The sequence below is a fragment of the Anabrus simplex genome, chromosome 7 (assembly GCF_040414725.1).
Source record: "Anabrus simplex isolate iqAnaSimp1 chromosome 7, ASM4041472v1, whole genome shotgun sequence".
In the NCBI taxonomy this organism is placed as follows: Eukaryota; Metazoa; Arthropoda; class Insecta; order Orthoptera; family Tettigoniidae; genus Anabrus; species Anabrus simplex.
The window spans coordinates 20,277,815-20,294,028 of record NC_090271.1 but is presented as its reverse complement, the minus strand read 5'-3'; positions in this window follow the sequence as shown (position 1 = coordinate 20,294,028).

The following is a 16,214-nucleotide window of genomic DNA, read 5'->3' as shown; positions in this document are numbered from 1 at the left end:
AAACATAACATGCTACTTTTGCTAGTGGCTTTACGTCGCACCGACACAGATAGGTCTTATTGCGGAGATGGGATAGGAAAGGCCTAGGATTTCGAAGGAAGCGGTCGTGGACTTAATTAAGGTACAGCGCCAGTATTTGCCTGTTGTGAAAATAGGAAACCACGGAAAAACAGCTTCAGGGTTGCCGACAGTGGGATTCGAACCCACTATCTCCCGGATGCAACCTCACAGCTGCGTGCCCCTAACAGCACGGCCAACTTGTCCGGTTAACATAATATGTACATACACCTAACTTCCTTATGCCTGCTATTACTGAATGCCGTCTACATAAATAGGTACCTCTGTGGATCAGTGGTAGAGTGTCGGCCTCCGGATCCCAAGATAGCGGGTTCAAACCCGGCAGAGGTAGTCGGATTTTTGAAGAGCGGAAAAAAGTCCATTCGACACTCCATGTCGTGCGGTGTTGGCATGTAAAAGATCTCTGGTGACACATTTGGTGTTCACCCGACAAAATTCATTAAGTCTGAGTCACAGACGCTCAAGAGAGATTACGGTTTACTCTGTCTGCCATCTAGTGGTCCTAGAAGAAAACAGAACGTCGAAATTGACGAGCAGACAGCCAGATGGCGTCAAATTGAAATGTCTGCACCACCGAAATGAATGTTGTTTCAGATAATGAATAACGGGTCTGCGTCTCGCGTGAAGTCGCGGTGGCTAACAAGGAACTGTTGTCGCTGACTTTTGAACAAGACCAGTTTATTTATGTTTCAGAACATCAGAAACGATATCTTGTGCAATTTGACGTGCTATGGAAGGGGGGGGGGGGAGAGGAGTTTGGAGGGCAAAGAAAGGAATGGACGCGAAACCGGTCTGCTAGTTACGTATTAGAGGAGAATGTGTCCTGTTGTATGCGGGGGCTGTTACAAAATGAAATCAGCTGTGGTCTTTAACTTCTTAGTGGATATCTTCGGTATTTCGGAGGAAAAGTCACTAGGGTAGATCGCATAGTTTTAGAACAGATTAGAAAACAACTACTTGATAAAGACGCTCTTTTTGAAGAGTATACAACTCTTATGGTAGATGAAGAAATCACCGATGAAAATGATATTGAAAATGTTTTAGGGGATGATCCAGCGATACAGCTAGAAAGTAAGGCGATTTCCGAAAGCGGTCCAGCATTATGTGGCAGTGGCCAGAGCAATGGCTCCTCGTATTATCCATCACCGTCAAAGAAAAACAGAACAAAATCTCGGGAAGGTTACTTGGCTGATGCTTACAAAATCTGGACGAAGCAGCCAAGAAGAAATTATCCACCAAAATGGCGCCCTCCTGGAGTAGCCCTAATATATGTCACGTAGAGTCACATTCACTACCGTAATGGCAGGAAAGGGCAAATAAGAAACAAGAAAGTTTTGAAAACTTTCGAAAGGACGCTGAAACAACATGGCAGAAACAGGAAGGTGCTACAAGAAACGTGATCAGTTCATCGTAATGCGAAAACAGTAGTATAATACAGGGATTCGGCCGCCACCTCCACCTCAGGCTCTCGGGAGAGGCCTCCAACTCCAGCGGGAAATTTGAATTTTGGCGGGAAATTTGAATTTTGGCGCGAGATTTGAATTTGTAAACAAAGCCACGTGCTTTTTGACAGCTGTCATCGACAACAACGCGTCGCTAACCTCAGTACTGCCATCTTGACGGGCCTAAACCTCAGTGCTACCAACGTAACCTCACTAGCGCGAGATTTGAGTTTGTAAACAAATCCACGTGCTTTTTGACAGCTGTCATCCGCCATCTTTAATCCATAGAGCACCGTGCAGCCCTCTTTAGCTAGATACCTTTGAAATGTGGTGGCAGGCAATTCCACGTGACAGCAGCCATCTTTAATCAAGAGAGCACCGTGCTGCCCTCTTTGTGGCGGTGGCAAATTCCACGTGCTCTTTTTTTCTGATAGCTGTCATCCGCCATCTTGCATCACAAACCTCAGTGCTGCACTCTTTAGCTAGATACCTTTGAAATGCGGTGGCGGCAATTTGAAAAATTCTATATGCTCTTGTTTGGAAACAAAGCCACGTGCTTTTTTAACAGCTGTCATCCGCCATCTTTAATCAATAGACCACTGTGCTGCTATCATGCGGGCAATTTCGTCCGCTGTCATCCGCCATCTTTAATCCACAGAGCACCGTGCTGCCATCTTTATGACATGTAGTAGCGGGCAATTTGAAAAGTTCTGTTAGCTGTCATCCGCCATCTTTAATCAAGAGAGCACCGTGCTGCCATCTTTAGCTAGATACCTTTGAAATGTGGTGGCGGCAAATTGAAAAATTCCACGTGCTCTTGTTTAGTAAACAAACTCACGCGCTCTTTGTCAGCAGTCATCCCCATCTTACATCGCAAACCTCAGTGCTACAATCTTTAGGTACATACTTTTGAAATATGGTGGCGGATAATTTAAAAAGAAAAATCCTACAACAGCCATCTCTCGACGCTATGGTAGAGAGTATAACGTGCCGTGCAGGTTCGATTCATTATATTTGGGGCTTAAATGCGAAATGTTAAATATCTCGAAAACGGTGCATCGTAGAACAAAACGGACAAAATTTTTCCACCTAATACCTAGGTTTGCAGTATCAGGAACATGATAACATAAGAAAACATAGTCTAATGATGAGATCGACGGTTCGACTCCTACTTAGGCCCTTTGGCATTGGCAGCTATCTATTTCTACAAGATGGCGGCTATACATAGCTTCTTATGAGACAGCTTAAGAGCGCTTGCACAAGATGGCTGCTGCTCTTATCAGACGCCCTAGGGGTGCTTCCGGGAGGTAGCAGCGACAAGACGATGACTATACACAGCTCCTTATGATACGGCCTAGAGGTGCTCACACAAGATGGTGGCTGCTCTGATAAAGAATGGTAGCTTTGCATCGTGCAGATATCTTACAGCACTAAACCTCATACCTTTGAAATGTGGTGGCGGGCAATTTAAAAAATTCTACGTGCTTTTTCTTCACAGCAGCTATCTTTAGACAATAGCGGCTATACATAAGCTGTTAAGGCCTCCTCTTATGTCAAGGCATAGCTCTATCGAACAAGCTTAAACCTGCATCTGAATAGCTAGAGTAAGCACGTGCTGCAGTGATGACGTCATTAAGCATGTTTAGACTTGCAAATCACAAAAGAAACGTGACAAGACTGGAATCGAACACTGCACTCTATGCCGTGAACTTTATCATGTGATCGGAACATTGATTGAAGTGTTTAGAACACTAAATAAGTAATCAAGACTAAAATAGAACACTGTACTCGATACAACATGTGTTTAGAACATGTCAGGGGATACCTTTGTTCTAAGAAGATTAGATTACCGCACATTCCTTGTAGGGATAATAGGCTAAAGGGCTAATGGGCAAAAGGGCAAATGGGCTAAAGTGCTAATGGGCAAAAGGACTAAAGGGCTAAGGTGCCTCTCCTCTCTTTATCCGGGTTTGAGACCGGCTCTACAACTAGAGGAGGAGTTAACACCCTAAGGAAGGGAGAATGTTAGGGAAATAATCTATACCAATATATATAGTCGATCGGCTATATACTACAGATGGATGACTTAGGTGAGGGTAAGCGCTTACTTAATAATACCTACACGACGTAATTCATGATCTATTTCAAAAATATCTTCTTTGTACTGTGTGTAACCAGCATCATGATAGACTCTTAGCAGTTGTAAACGTTTTACGAGTACGTTGGGGTCTTCACAGTATCTTATATCTACATAGGGTAACAGAGGCTTGTTGAGAACTTTGAGTCTATATGCAGACAGTTGATGTGTAGGGACTTGTTTTGATGTAATACGTGCTTCAGCAGTAGCGTTTCTAGGTACAAACTTAACTTGTTTCGATAGCGACGAAGCGTTGAAATTTCCTTCTTCTTTACCTTGCATCTCTTCTTGAGATGTTTGCACTGCGACAGAACGTGTAATAGGCTTAGGAAATGAAGTAAATTCATCAAGCTGTAATGGCAATGAAACATTAACATTTCCTTCTTCTTCTACTTTCCCTTTACTACTGTTTTGATCAACATCATTATCCTTATCATAATCATGATCTTGCCTCTCTTTATCTTGAAGTTTGTGTTTAGTAACAGAACTTGTAGCAGGCCTGGACAACAAGGGAGAATTAAAAATCTCTCGCAGAGGTGTACTTTTTAAACATAAATCAGTGTTCGCTTCAGTATGGTTGAGCTCTTTGTATTTTGTTCCCGATGAAGCTACATTACACGCGGCTTCATGACGTTGAGCGTTGTATGCGTTCTTGAACTCTCTTCTACAATGTTTGCATTGAAAAATTGTCCTACATGATATCTCATGACGTCTCTTGTGATAGCTTCGGGAAAATGCTTTTCCACACTCTTTGCAAATATACCTAGAAATAGGTTTTTCCATGACGGACTTTTATCTTCTGCTAACAGATTCTTCTTTAAATCTACTTGACATTTGTTACTCTCTACTTCGATGATGCGAACAGCTTAGCGATTAACAGTAAACTAACACAAAGGCGTATAACCAAGGTAGCAACAGTAAGGTTTAAGCTCATCAAGACGGCAAGAGTAAGGTTAGCAATGTTCTGTTGTTGGATTTTTAATTCCGCACTATAACATGCATGAGGTGGCAGCCTTGAGGTTTACCGCCGTCAAGATGGTACCAGTGAGGTTAGCGACGCTCTATTATCCTTAAAAGTGAGGTTAGGGTCCGTCAAGACGACAGCTGTCAAAAAAGCACGTGGCTTTGTTTACTAAACAAGAGCACGTGGCTGTGACGTCACGGTCACGTAATCAATCCTTAGCTCGACGTCGTTAAGAGCAGCATTAGGATTAGCCATGCTTAAAATTCTATCTATTTTACATGCATCGACCCTTCTTCTTCCGCCAGATCGTGCTGTTATCTTAGCATACCCTATACATATGAACTTACTGTACGAAGAATAGCCATGTTTCAAAGCGTGTACACATTACCTATCGATTTTGCATGCATCGACTCTCGTACTAAATTTCTTCCGCTAGATTGTGCTGCTTTCTTAGCATAACCTATACGTATGACCTTAAAGTACAAAGAATAGCCATGTTTCAAAGCGTGTACACATTACCTATCGACTTTGCATGCAACAAATATCGTACTAAACTTCTTCCGCTAGGTTGTGCTGCTATCTTAGCATAACTTATACACATGAACTTAATGTACAAAGAATAGCCATGTTTCAAAGCGTGTACACATTACTTATTGATTTTGCATTCATCGAATCTCGTACTGAACTTCGTCCGCTAGATTGTGCTGGTATCTTAGCATAACCCATACCCATAAACTTAAAGTACAAAGAATGGTCATGTTTCAGAGCGTGTACACATCAACTATCAATGATGCATGCATCGACTCTCGTACTAAACTTCTTCAGGTAGATTGTGCTGCTATCTTAGCATAACTAAGACGCATGAACTTAAAGTACAAAGAATAGCTATGTTCCAAAGCGTGTACACATCATCTATCGATAATCTATGTGTCGACTATCGTACTAAACTTCTTCTGCTAGAACGTACGACTATCGCTAGTGTGTGCACGAACTTGATGCATAGAGAATAGCAATGTATAAAAATCTTGCAAACAAAGCAGCAGCATTAAGTATAGCCATGTTTAAATGCGTGTACACATCATGTATCCATGATGCACGCAGTACTAAACTTATTCCACTAGAGTGTACAAAGTTCGCATGTGTTTGTGCTGCTATCTTAGCAAAGCCTATGTGCATGAACATAAAGTACAAAGAATAACGATATTTAAAAATCTTGTGAACATGGCAGCGGTAAGAATAGCAAGGTTTAAAAGCGTGTACACACCACCTTTTGATAATGCATGCATCTCTTACTAGAACATGTGACCATCGCTTGTATCTGCTGCTATCTTAACATAACCTATGTACATGAACTTTAAGCATAAAGAATAGTTATGTGTAAAAAATCCTGTGAACATAGCAGAATGTTAACTACGTAGGTGTAGACATTGAACTTTGCATGCTGACGCAGCATACCACGTGACCGTGACGTCACAGCCACGTGCTCTTGTTTAGTAAACAAACCCACGTGCTTTTTTGACAGCTGTCGTCTTGACGGACCCTAACCTCACTTTGAGGGATAATAGTGCGTCGCTAACCTGACTGCTGCCATCTTGACGGCGGTAAACCTCAAGGCTGCCACCTTATGCATGTTATAGTGCGGAATTTAAAATCCAACAACAGAACATTGCTAACCCTACTCTTGCCATCTTGATGAGCTTAAACCTTACTGTTTATTCTCCCTTGTTGTCCAGGCATGCTACAAGTTCTGTTACTAAACACAAACTTCAAGATAAAGAGAGGCAAGATCATGATTATGATAAGGATAATGATGTTGATCAAAACAGTAATAAAGGGAAAGTAGAAGAAGAAGAAGAAAATGTTAATGTTTCATTGCCATTACAGCTTGATGATTTTGCTTCATTTCCTAAGCCTACTACACGTTCTGTCGCAGTGCAAACATCTCAAGAAGAGATGCAAGGTAAAGAAGAAGGAAATTTCAACGCTTCATCGCTATCAAAACAAGTTAAGTTTGTACCTAGAAACGCTACTGCTGAAGCACGTATTACATCAAAACAAGTCCCTATACATCAACTGTCTGCATATAGATTCAAAGTTCACAACAAGCCTCTGTTACCCTATGTAGATATAAGATACTGTAAAGACCCCAACGTACTCGTAAAACGTTTACAACTGCTAAGAGCCAATCATGATGCTGGTTTCAGAAAGTGCAAAGAAGATATTTTTGAAATAGAGCATGAATTAAGTCGTGTAGGTATTATTAAGTAAGTGCTTACCCTCACCTAAATCATCCATCTGTAGTATACAGCCGATCGAGTAGCTATGTTCGTATAGATTATTTCCCAACATTCTCCCTTCGTTAGGGTGTTAACTCCGCCTCTAGTTGTAGAGCCGGTCTCAAGCCCGGATAAAGAGAGGAGAGGCACCTTAGCCCTTTAGCCATTTTGCCCTTTTGCCCATTAGCCCTTTAGCCTATTATCCCTACAAGGAATGTGCGGTAATCTAATCTTCTTAGAACAAAGGTATCCCCTGACATGTTCTAAACACATGTTGTATCGAGTACAGTGTTCTATTTTAGTCTTGATTACTTATTTAGTGTTCTAAACACTTCAATCAATGTTCCGATCACATGATGAAGTTCACGGCATAGAGTGCAGTGTTCGATTCCAGTCTTGTTACGTTTCTTTTGTGATTTGCAAGTCTAAACATGCTTAATGACGTCATCACTGCAGCACGTGCTTACTCTAGCTATTCCGATGCAGGTTTAAGCTTGTTCGATAGAGCTATGCCTTGACATAAGAGGAGGCCTTAACAGCTTATGTATAGCCGCTATTGTCTAAAGATAGCTGCTGTGAAGAAAAAGCACGTAGAATTTTTTAAATTGCCCGCCACCACATTTCAAAGGTATGAGGTTTAGTGCTGTAAAATATCTGCACGATGCAAAGCTACCATTCTTTATCAGAGCAGCCACCATCTTGTGTGAGCACCTCTAGGCCGTATCATAAGGAGCTGTGTATAGTCATCGTCTTGTCGCTGCTACCTCCCGGAAGCACCCCTAGGGCGTCTGATAAGAGCAGCAGCCATCTTGTGCAAGCGCTCTTAAGCTGTCTCATAAGAAGCTATGTATAGCCGCCATCTTGTAGAAATAGATAGCTGCCAATGCCAAAGGGCCTAAGTAGGAGTCGAACCGTCGATCTCATCATTAGACTATGTTTTCTTATGTTATCATGTTCCTGATACTGCAAACCTAGGTATTAGGTGGAAAAATTTTGTCCGTTTTGCTCTACGATGCACCGTTTTCGAGATATTTTAAATTTTGCATTTAAGCCCCAAATTTAATGAATCGAACCTGCACGGCACGTTATACTCTCTACCATAGCTAGACTTGATCATGTTGCGAAGACTTTCTTCATTACAAGCTGAAACACGGCTAATGCCAATGGGTCTAAGTTGGAACCGAACCGTTGATCTCATCATTAGACTATATTTTTCTTATGCTATCATGTTCCTCGTACTGCGAACCGAGGTATTGGGCAGAAAATTTTGTCCGTTTTGCTCTACGATGCACCGTTTTCGAGATAGTTAACATTTTTCATTTAAGCCCCAAATTTAATGAATCGAACTAGCATGACACGTTAGCAGCAGCCATCTTGCGCAAGCACCCTTAAGGCGTCTCATAAGGAGTCGTGTATAGCCGCCATCTAGCGTCCGCCATCTTGCGCAAGCATCCTTAGGGCGTCTCATAAGGAGCCTTGTATAACCGTCATCTTGCGCAAGCATCCCAAGGGCGTCTCATAAGGAGCCTTGTATAACCGTCATCTTGCGCAAGCATCCCAAGGGCGTCTCATAAGGAGCCTTGTATAACCGTCATCTTGCGCAAGCATCCCAAAGGCGTCTCATAAGAACCTATGTATAGCGGCCATCTTGCATAAGCACCTTTAAGGAGTCATGTATATCCACCATCTTGTGCAATTAGCGTCGAGAGATGGCTGATGTAGAATTTTTTTTAAAATTATCCGCCACCATATTTCAAAGGTATGTACCTAAAGAGTGTAGCACTGTGGTTTGCGATGTAAGATGGGGTATGACTGCTGACAAAGAGCGCGTGAGTTTGTTTACTAAACAAGAGCACGTGGAATTTTTCAATTTGCGCCACCACATTTCAAAGGTATCTAGCTAAAGATGGCAGCACGGTGCTCTCTTGATTAAAGATGGCGAATGACAGCTAACAGAACTTTTCAAATTGCCCGCTACTACATGTCATAAAGAGGGCAGCACGGTGCTGTGTGGATTAAAGATGGCGGATGACAGCGGACGAAATTGCCCGCATGATAGCAGCACAGTGCTCTATTGGTTAAAGATGGCGGATGCCAGCTGTCAAAAAAGCACGTGGCTTTGTTTCCAAACAAGAGCACATAGAATTTTTCAAATTGCCGCCACCACATTTCAAAGGTATCTAGCTAAAGAGTGCAGCACTGAGGTTTGTGATGCAAGATGGCGGATGACAGCTATCAGAAAAAAAGCACGTGAGTTTGTTTCCAAACAAGAGCACGTGGATTTTGCCACCGCCACAAAGAGGGCAGCACGGTGCTCTCTTCATTAAAGATGGCTGCTGTCACGTGGAATTGCCTGCCACCACATTTCAAAGGTATATAGCTAAAGAGGGCAGCACGGTGCTCTCTGGATTAAAGATGGCTGCTGTCAAAAAGCATTTTTCAAATTATCCGCCACCACATTTCAAAGGGAAGTAGGTAAAGAGGGCAGCACGGTGCTCTATGGATTAAAGATGGCGGATGACAGCTGTCAAAAAAGCACGTGGATTTGTTTACCGATTCAAATCTCGTGCTGGTGAGGTTAAGTTGGTAGCACTTAGGTTTAGGCCCGCCAAGATGGCAGCACTGCGGATGACAGGTGACGAATTTGCAGCTACTGTGATAAAGAGAGCAGCACAGCGCTCTGTAGTTTAAAATGGCGGATGACAGCCACGTGGATTTGTATACAAATTCAAATCTCGCGCTAGTGAGGTTAAGTTGGTAGCACTGAGGTTTAGGCCCGTCAAGATGGCAGTACTGAGGTTAGCGATGCGTTGTTGTCTGTCAAAAGCACGTGGCTCTCAAAAAACACGTGGCTTTGTTTACAAATTCGAATCTCGCGCTAGTCACGTTAAGTTGGTACCACTGATGTTTAGGCCCGTCAAGATGGCAGCAGTGAGGTTAGCGACGCGTTGTTGTCGATGACAGCTGTCAAAAAGCACGTGGCTTTGTTTACAAATTCAAATCTCGCGCCAAAATTCAAATTTCCCGCCAAAGTTCAAATTTCCCGCGGGAGGTGGAGGCCTGTCCCGAGAGCCCGAGGTGGAGGTGGCGGCCGAATCCCTGTATTATACTTGAAAACAACATGAAATTATACACTACAGAACGCTACGAATCTGAGCGATGTATTTTAAAGGACGAATTGATCCAAACAACAGCCGAACATTCAAAGCTTCCAAATCATCAAGAAGAAAAAAGAAGAAAAAACTACCAAGATTTCTTCTCGCAAGATCACGCATAATGTTGGCAGCAGATCTGTTGGTGATGCCGCTGATATGGAAGAGAAAGTTGGTTAGTTTGTTACGGAAGTTTCACTGAAGAGTATAATTTTACACAAGAGCAGATAACTAATTAAGATCCGTCAAGATTTTATAAATAGTTATGTTCTGAGAGAACTTTTGTCGTTAAGGGAGCAAGATGATTTTAGTACCGTCAGTTCAGTTGCAGCAACCACTTATTGATACATGATAACGCCTGCTGTTGTAATGGTTGGCACCCTTCTTACACACTTGCATGTTCTTGTCTCGGAACCCAATGGGAAATTTCCAGCAAGCATGGCATTTGAATTGCATAATGTGAAGGCACATGCCACTAAATCACCAAACATGACGAAACGGGTTTTTGTTGTGTTCCTAGAACAGATGCTATGGCCGGATTTGCACGGCAGAGATCAAATTCTTCTTTTGGTTGATTCTTGGGCAGCAAATAAAGGTGTTTCTATATACAATGAGAAAATCCTAGAAGATGTTGAAGTTCACAAGAAGCTGATCTTTGCAAAATGTACTAGACTGGTACAAAAAGCAGACGTTTTCTTTTTCTGTCCATTCAAAAGTATGGTACGATTTATCACAGATACGATAGTGTCATCGACTACATTTAAAATATGGCTAAGAGATCAATTTTTTCGCATTCAATCTTTCGTACACTTCCAATTTTAGGCAAATAAATTCAAACAGTAGATCCGATTTGCTTTCTTGAAGTGTGGTTACACCGATTTAAATCCAGAATCATTTCAGACACCTTCCGAATACTGCTTCGAGAGTGGTTTGGAAGATGAATGTGTTTAGTTTGCCTTCATTCGATGTGCTCACTTTGAAAGACGTTCATGTCTAGAGCACGGATTACTTATCGACCTGAATGTCTACTGCACTTGAAACGTTGCTGACTGCATTTACTCGCCCATCTACTATATTCAGCCACATTTGGGCTAATCTGCTGGAGGATTCCTGTATTTGGCAGCTCTTAACTCCTAAGTTTTTTCCCCATAGCCGCTGTAATTTGCATGGTATGCACATCTCGATATCGTCTATTTAACACACTGTATACATTCGAAATGTGCGCGACGACAGTGTGATAAACAATGCGAGCTCTCTGAAACAGATGCTTGTTCATTATTAAAATGTTCATTGTGCAGTACGTACAGTAAATGTGTAACTAAAGCACAACTGCACTACCAGTTTGGAACTTCGCAGCAGCAACTTAGTTCACAAGGATCACCGCGGACAGAAGCGATGTTTGTTGTCAGGCCTCGAGACTTCAAACTGACGCGTGCGCAGCGCTCCTTACCCGGTAAGCACGCGACTTCCCGTCAGACGACGGTGACGTGTTTCGTGAGCAGACCAAACTTCTTCCATGTTTCAATAAAGGCACAGAGCAAAGAGCGAAGAAAAGAAAAGTATGTTTAAAGGACGTTATCTAAAATTTCCCAAATGCATGGTTTAACATCCTCCATGTGTGCTAAAGAGAGCTTTTGTCTTGAAATACCCCAACGCCCATTGACTAACTTTTCTTTAATACTACTACTACTAATAATAATAATTATAATAACAACAAAATGAAATGAAATGGCGTATGGCTTTTAGTGCTGGGAGTGTCCGAATACATGTTCGGCTCGCCACGTGCAGGTCTTTTGATTTGACGCCCGTAGGCGACCTACGCGTCGTGATGAGGATGAAATGATGATGAGGATGACACATACACCCAGTCCCTGTGCCAGAGAAATTAACCTATTAACCAAGGTTTAAATTCACGACCCTGCCGGGAATCGAACCCGGGACCCCTGTGACCAAACGCCAGCACGCTAACCATTTAGCCATGGAGCCGGACATAATAATAATAATAATAATAATTGATGATGACATAAACGTATTTAGCTCGTGTACTTTTAAGGATAAGATTATGAAGTAATCTGATATTATTTTGCCTCAGTCTTGACGTAATGTAAATCGTTTAGCTATTAATCTTACTAAAATCAAATTACATAAACATTCCTAACCTGGAATACGAATTTTCTCTTCAAATTGCGCTCAAAAGTTTCGACTGTGTGGAGTTAAAGCTAGGAAGATTTGGGAGGTAATTCTTGACGAATTACCCTTTTATCCTTTTTTCCTTTTTGTTTCTTCCAATTTGCTTTATGTCGCACCGAAACAGACAGGTCTTATGTCGACGATGAATTGGAAAGGGCTAGGAGTGGGAAGGAAGTGGCCGTGCTCATAATTAAAGAATAGACCCTAGTGTGAAGTTTAGGAAATAACGGAAAGCCATATTCAGGTGTTACAACAGTGGGGTTCGAACATACTATCTTTCGAATGCAAGCTCACCGTTGTGCTATCCTAACCGCACAGCGAATTCGCTCTTAGAGTTGTCAGGTACAGGCGATATCCAATAACATTACGTCAGCTTTTGGCGTTCTTAATCGACTGAAATGCGAAGTGACTAACATTTACCTGGCTCTTACTCGAAGTCATATACTATATATGAGATACACAGTTGGGTATATTGTATTAAAGTTGTTTCAGACTGTGGAAATTCTATACAGCAGAGCATTAAAAGTACTTTTTAAGCTACCTAAATTGACGCAAACAGAGTATCTATATAAACACTCGAGGCTTTGTCAGAAAGCTTTAGCTGTGATGGAATACAAACTAAGAAATAAATGGACTCGTTCCAATACTTTATGTGTGAAAAGTCCTAACATTCACTCACAAAACGCTAGAGGTACTAATATCAAGGAAGCAAATCATAACTCTGCACATGTTTAAAACTCACTTCTTCCGTGGCTCTTCACCTCTGCATTCGGGAGACGAGACAGAGCTGGACCTCACGTCTGGCCCCAACCGTCAGCTGTCCTGAGAATGATTTTCCGTGGTTTTCCATTCTCCTGCACTAAGGCGAATGCCGGGACAGTTCCTAGTATAGGCCACGGCCGCCAACCCCCTCACCTTCACCAGAGCATCTCCTTCACCGCAACAAATCTCCGGGCCTGAAAGACACGTCACCGTCTAACAGGCCCGTCTCCCCCTTCAGGGGATGAATGAAAACATTTTTAGTGGTAGTTGTATTAGTAACTCACTACATGAACGTATTCGACTTGCGGTTTCAATTCAATTAAACACAAAATTCAAAATAATTTATAGATAAGAAGCTCGATTGATTGATTGATTGATTGATTGATTGATTGATTGATTGATTGGTTGATTGATTGATTGATTGATTGATTGATTGTTTGTTTGTTTGTTTGATTGATTGATTGATTGATTGATTGATTGATTGATTGATTGATTGATTGATTGATTGATTGATTGATTGATTGATTGATTGATTGATTGATTGATTGATTGATTGATTGATTGATTGATGCTATGAAATATTTGTTCTCTTTATTCTGCTACTTGTGAACTTAAAATGTATTGCAGCTCTACGAACTACAGCTCAGGTGCCCTTATGGAAATAAATAAATAAATAAATAAATAAATAAATAAATAAATAAATAAATAAATAAATAAATAAATAAATAAATAAATAATACGTAGGGATGTGGCGACCCCATCGCCCAGTGGGAAACCACTGCAGTCAGCCACCCGAGTATTGGCGGGAAAACCATAGCTATTGGGGGGTATGGAGGAAATGCCTACTCCCAGCCCTGACCAACTAGGGTGACATTATCCTGGCAGAAGGTATAAAATGCCCTCTGGGGCTCATTACCTCAGTTGTAACAACGCTACCGATATTGCGGCAGCCCAGCTTAATACTTCGGCTTGTGAAGTAACCATGGAGCACATGATAATCACTACTTTACCGCAGGGGGTTAATCCCCCGTCGACCTCAGTCGACGCAAGTAGGTTGTCGGATTCTGGGGAACCTGTATCGTGTGCGGAGAGAGAGTCGGAGCTCCCCAATACCTCAACATCCTCAATACGCCGGTCACAAAAGATCAGACACAAGAGAACTTTTAAATTAGGAACCATCAACATACAGACCATGATCAGAGTGGGAAAACTGAAACAAGTCCTAGATGCAACGAGAGAACATGGTATCGGCATACTGGCTCTACAGGAAACGAGATTCAGAGATGAAGATACGGTGGAATCAGAAGGAAATGTAATTTTGAAGGGAAAACCGGGTATCAAGATGAAGCAACAGCCGTTTAAGTTTGGTACGGCGTTTATAGTAGACCGAAGCTTCTTGAGTAGTATCATTGACTGGAGGGGTGTGAATGAGAGACTGTCATACTTGATGATGAAAATTGGCAATAAAACTTAAACACTTGTCAATGCACATGCCCCCATAAATGATAAGAACAAAACAGACAAGGCAGGGACAGAGAACTTGTGGAACACACTGGATAAGGTAGTAACAGAAGAAAACAAGAGAGGTGTCACGATCTTGCTGGGGGATTTCAATGCACAGCTAGGCACTGAAAGGCGATTCAAAAGCCCTGTAGGGGATTATTCTGCGCACAAGAGAACAAATAAGAATGGAGAAAGGCTTGCGAACTTGTGCAAAAGACACAAAATGAGAATCATGACCACACACTATAAAGCCAAGGCGAGTAAAAAGACAACCTGGGTAAGTCCGGGCAATAGAATTGGTGAAAGGCAGATAGACCACGTAGCGATCCGAGACAAAAACCATGCAGAGATCATGAACACCAAAGTCAGGAAGAACAGCAGAATGGAGTCTGACCACTATCTCAGTGAAATCAAATGTAGATGGATACCAAACCGAACTAGGACAAACACGAACACGAACTTACTCCAGATCGACAGAGAACTGCTGAACAAAAACCGAGATCAGTACATGAAGAACCTGACGGTGGAGAGTAAATGGGAAAACTTAAAGGACAAGGTTAGAGAAGAATCCAAACGATTGGCCACTAATAACAAGAGAAGGAAGCATGAGTGGAGGACAGAAGAATGTGAAGATGTGGCAGAGTACAGGAGAAAGATGTGGGTAAGGTGGCAGACTACCAAGAAGGAAGAGGACCTGTCAACATTTGAGACAGCGAGAAAGATGGCTGCCAAGACGATCAGGAATGCCAGAAGGAAAGGGTGGAATTAGAGGCTGGAAGAAGCTGATCATGCGTTTAAGAAAAACAAATCACGATCCTTCTTTAAGGAGATGAGGAGCAGGATAAAGGGTTATGAGGCGAGAGAACCTTTTGTAAAAGGACAAGATGGCGAGTTGAAAATAGATGAAAAAGATGTATGCAAGGAAATGGCAAGATATTTCAAAGATCTACTGAACACAGAAGCACCCGCAGGGAGTATGACTCTACAGTACAGCAGAGACATCAACCAAGGACGAGCACCCACCAGAACAGAAGTTGTGAAGGCAACCAAGGATCTCAAGAACAACAAAGCGGCAGGTAATGATGGTATATGCACCGAGGAGATTAAATGGGGTGGTCCTGCAATGGAAGAAAGCATGTACAGAATAATAATGGACATCTGGATAAAAAAGAAGATACCTAGCGACTGGAAAGAGGCCATAATTATACCAGTACATAAGAAAGGAGACAAAAGAATACTGGATAACTACAGAGGTATCTGACAGCTAAACATTGGGTACAAGATACTCTCGAGATTATTGCTGAACAGAGTGGAAGCACAGCTTGAATTGACTATAGGAGAATACCAGGGTGGTTTCCGGAAAGGGAGAAACTGCGTAGAACAGATCTTTGGACTGAAGAGAATCATAGAACACAGACACAGGAAAGGAAAGGACACAATAGTTACATTTGTAGACTTCGCAAAAGCCTACGACTCAATAGACAGGAACACACTACTGAACATCCTACGCGACAGAGGATTAGATTCTACGACACATGCATTGGTGGGGGAAACATTGAAGGATACAACTGCTAGAGTAAGATACCGGAGTATGTTGTCAGACAGCTTTGAAATTAAGACAGGAGTCCGACAAGGGGATGGGCTGTCGCCAATATTATTTAACCTAGTTTCGGATGAAGTGGTGAAGCAGTGGAGACAGTTGAATAGAAC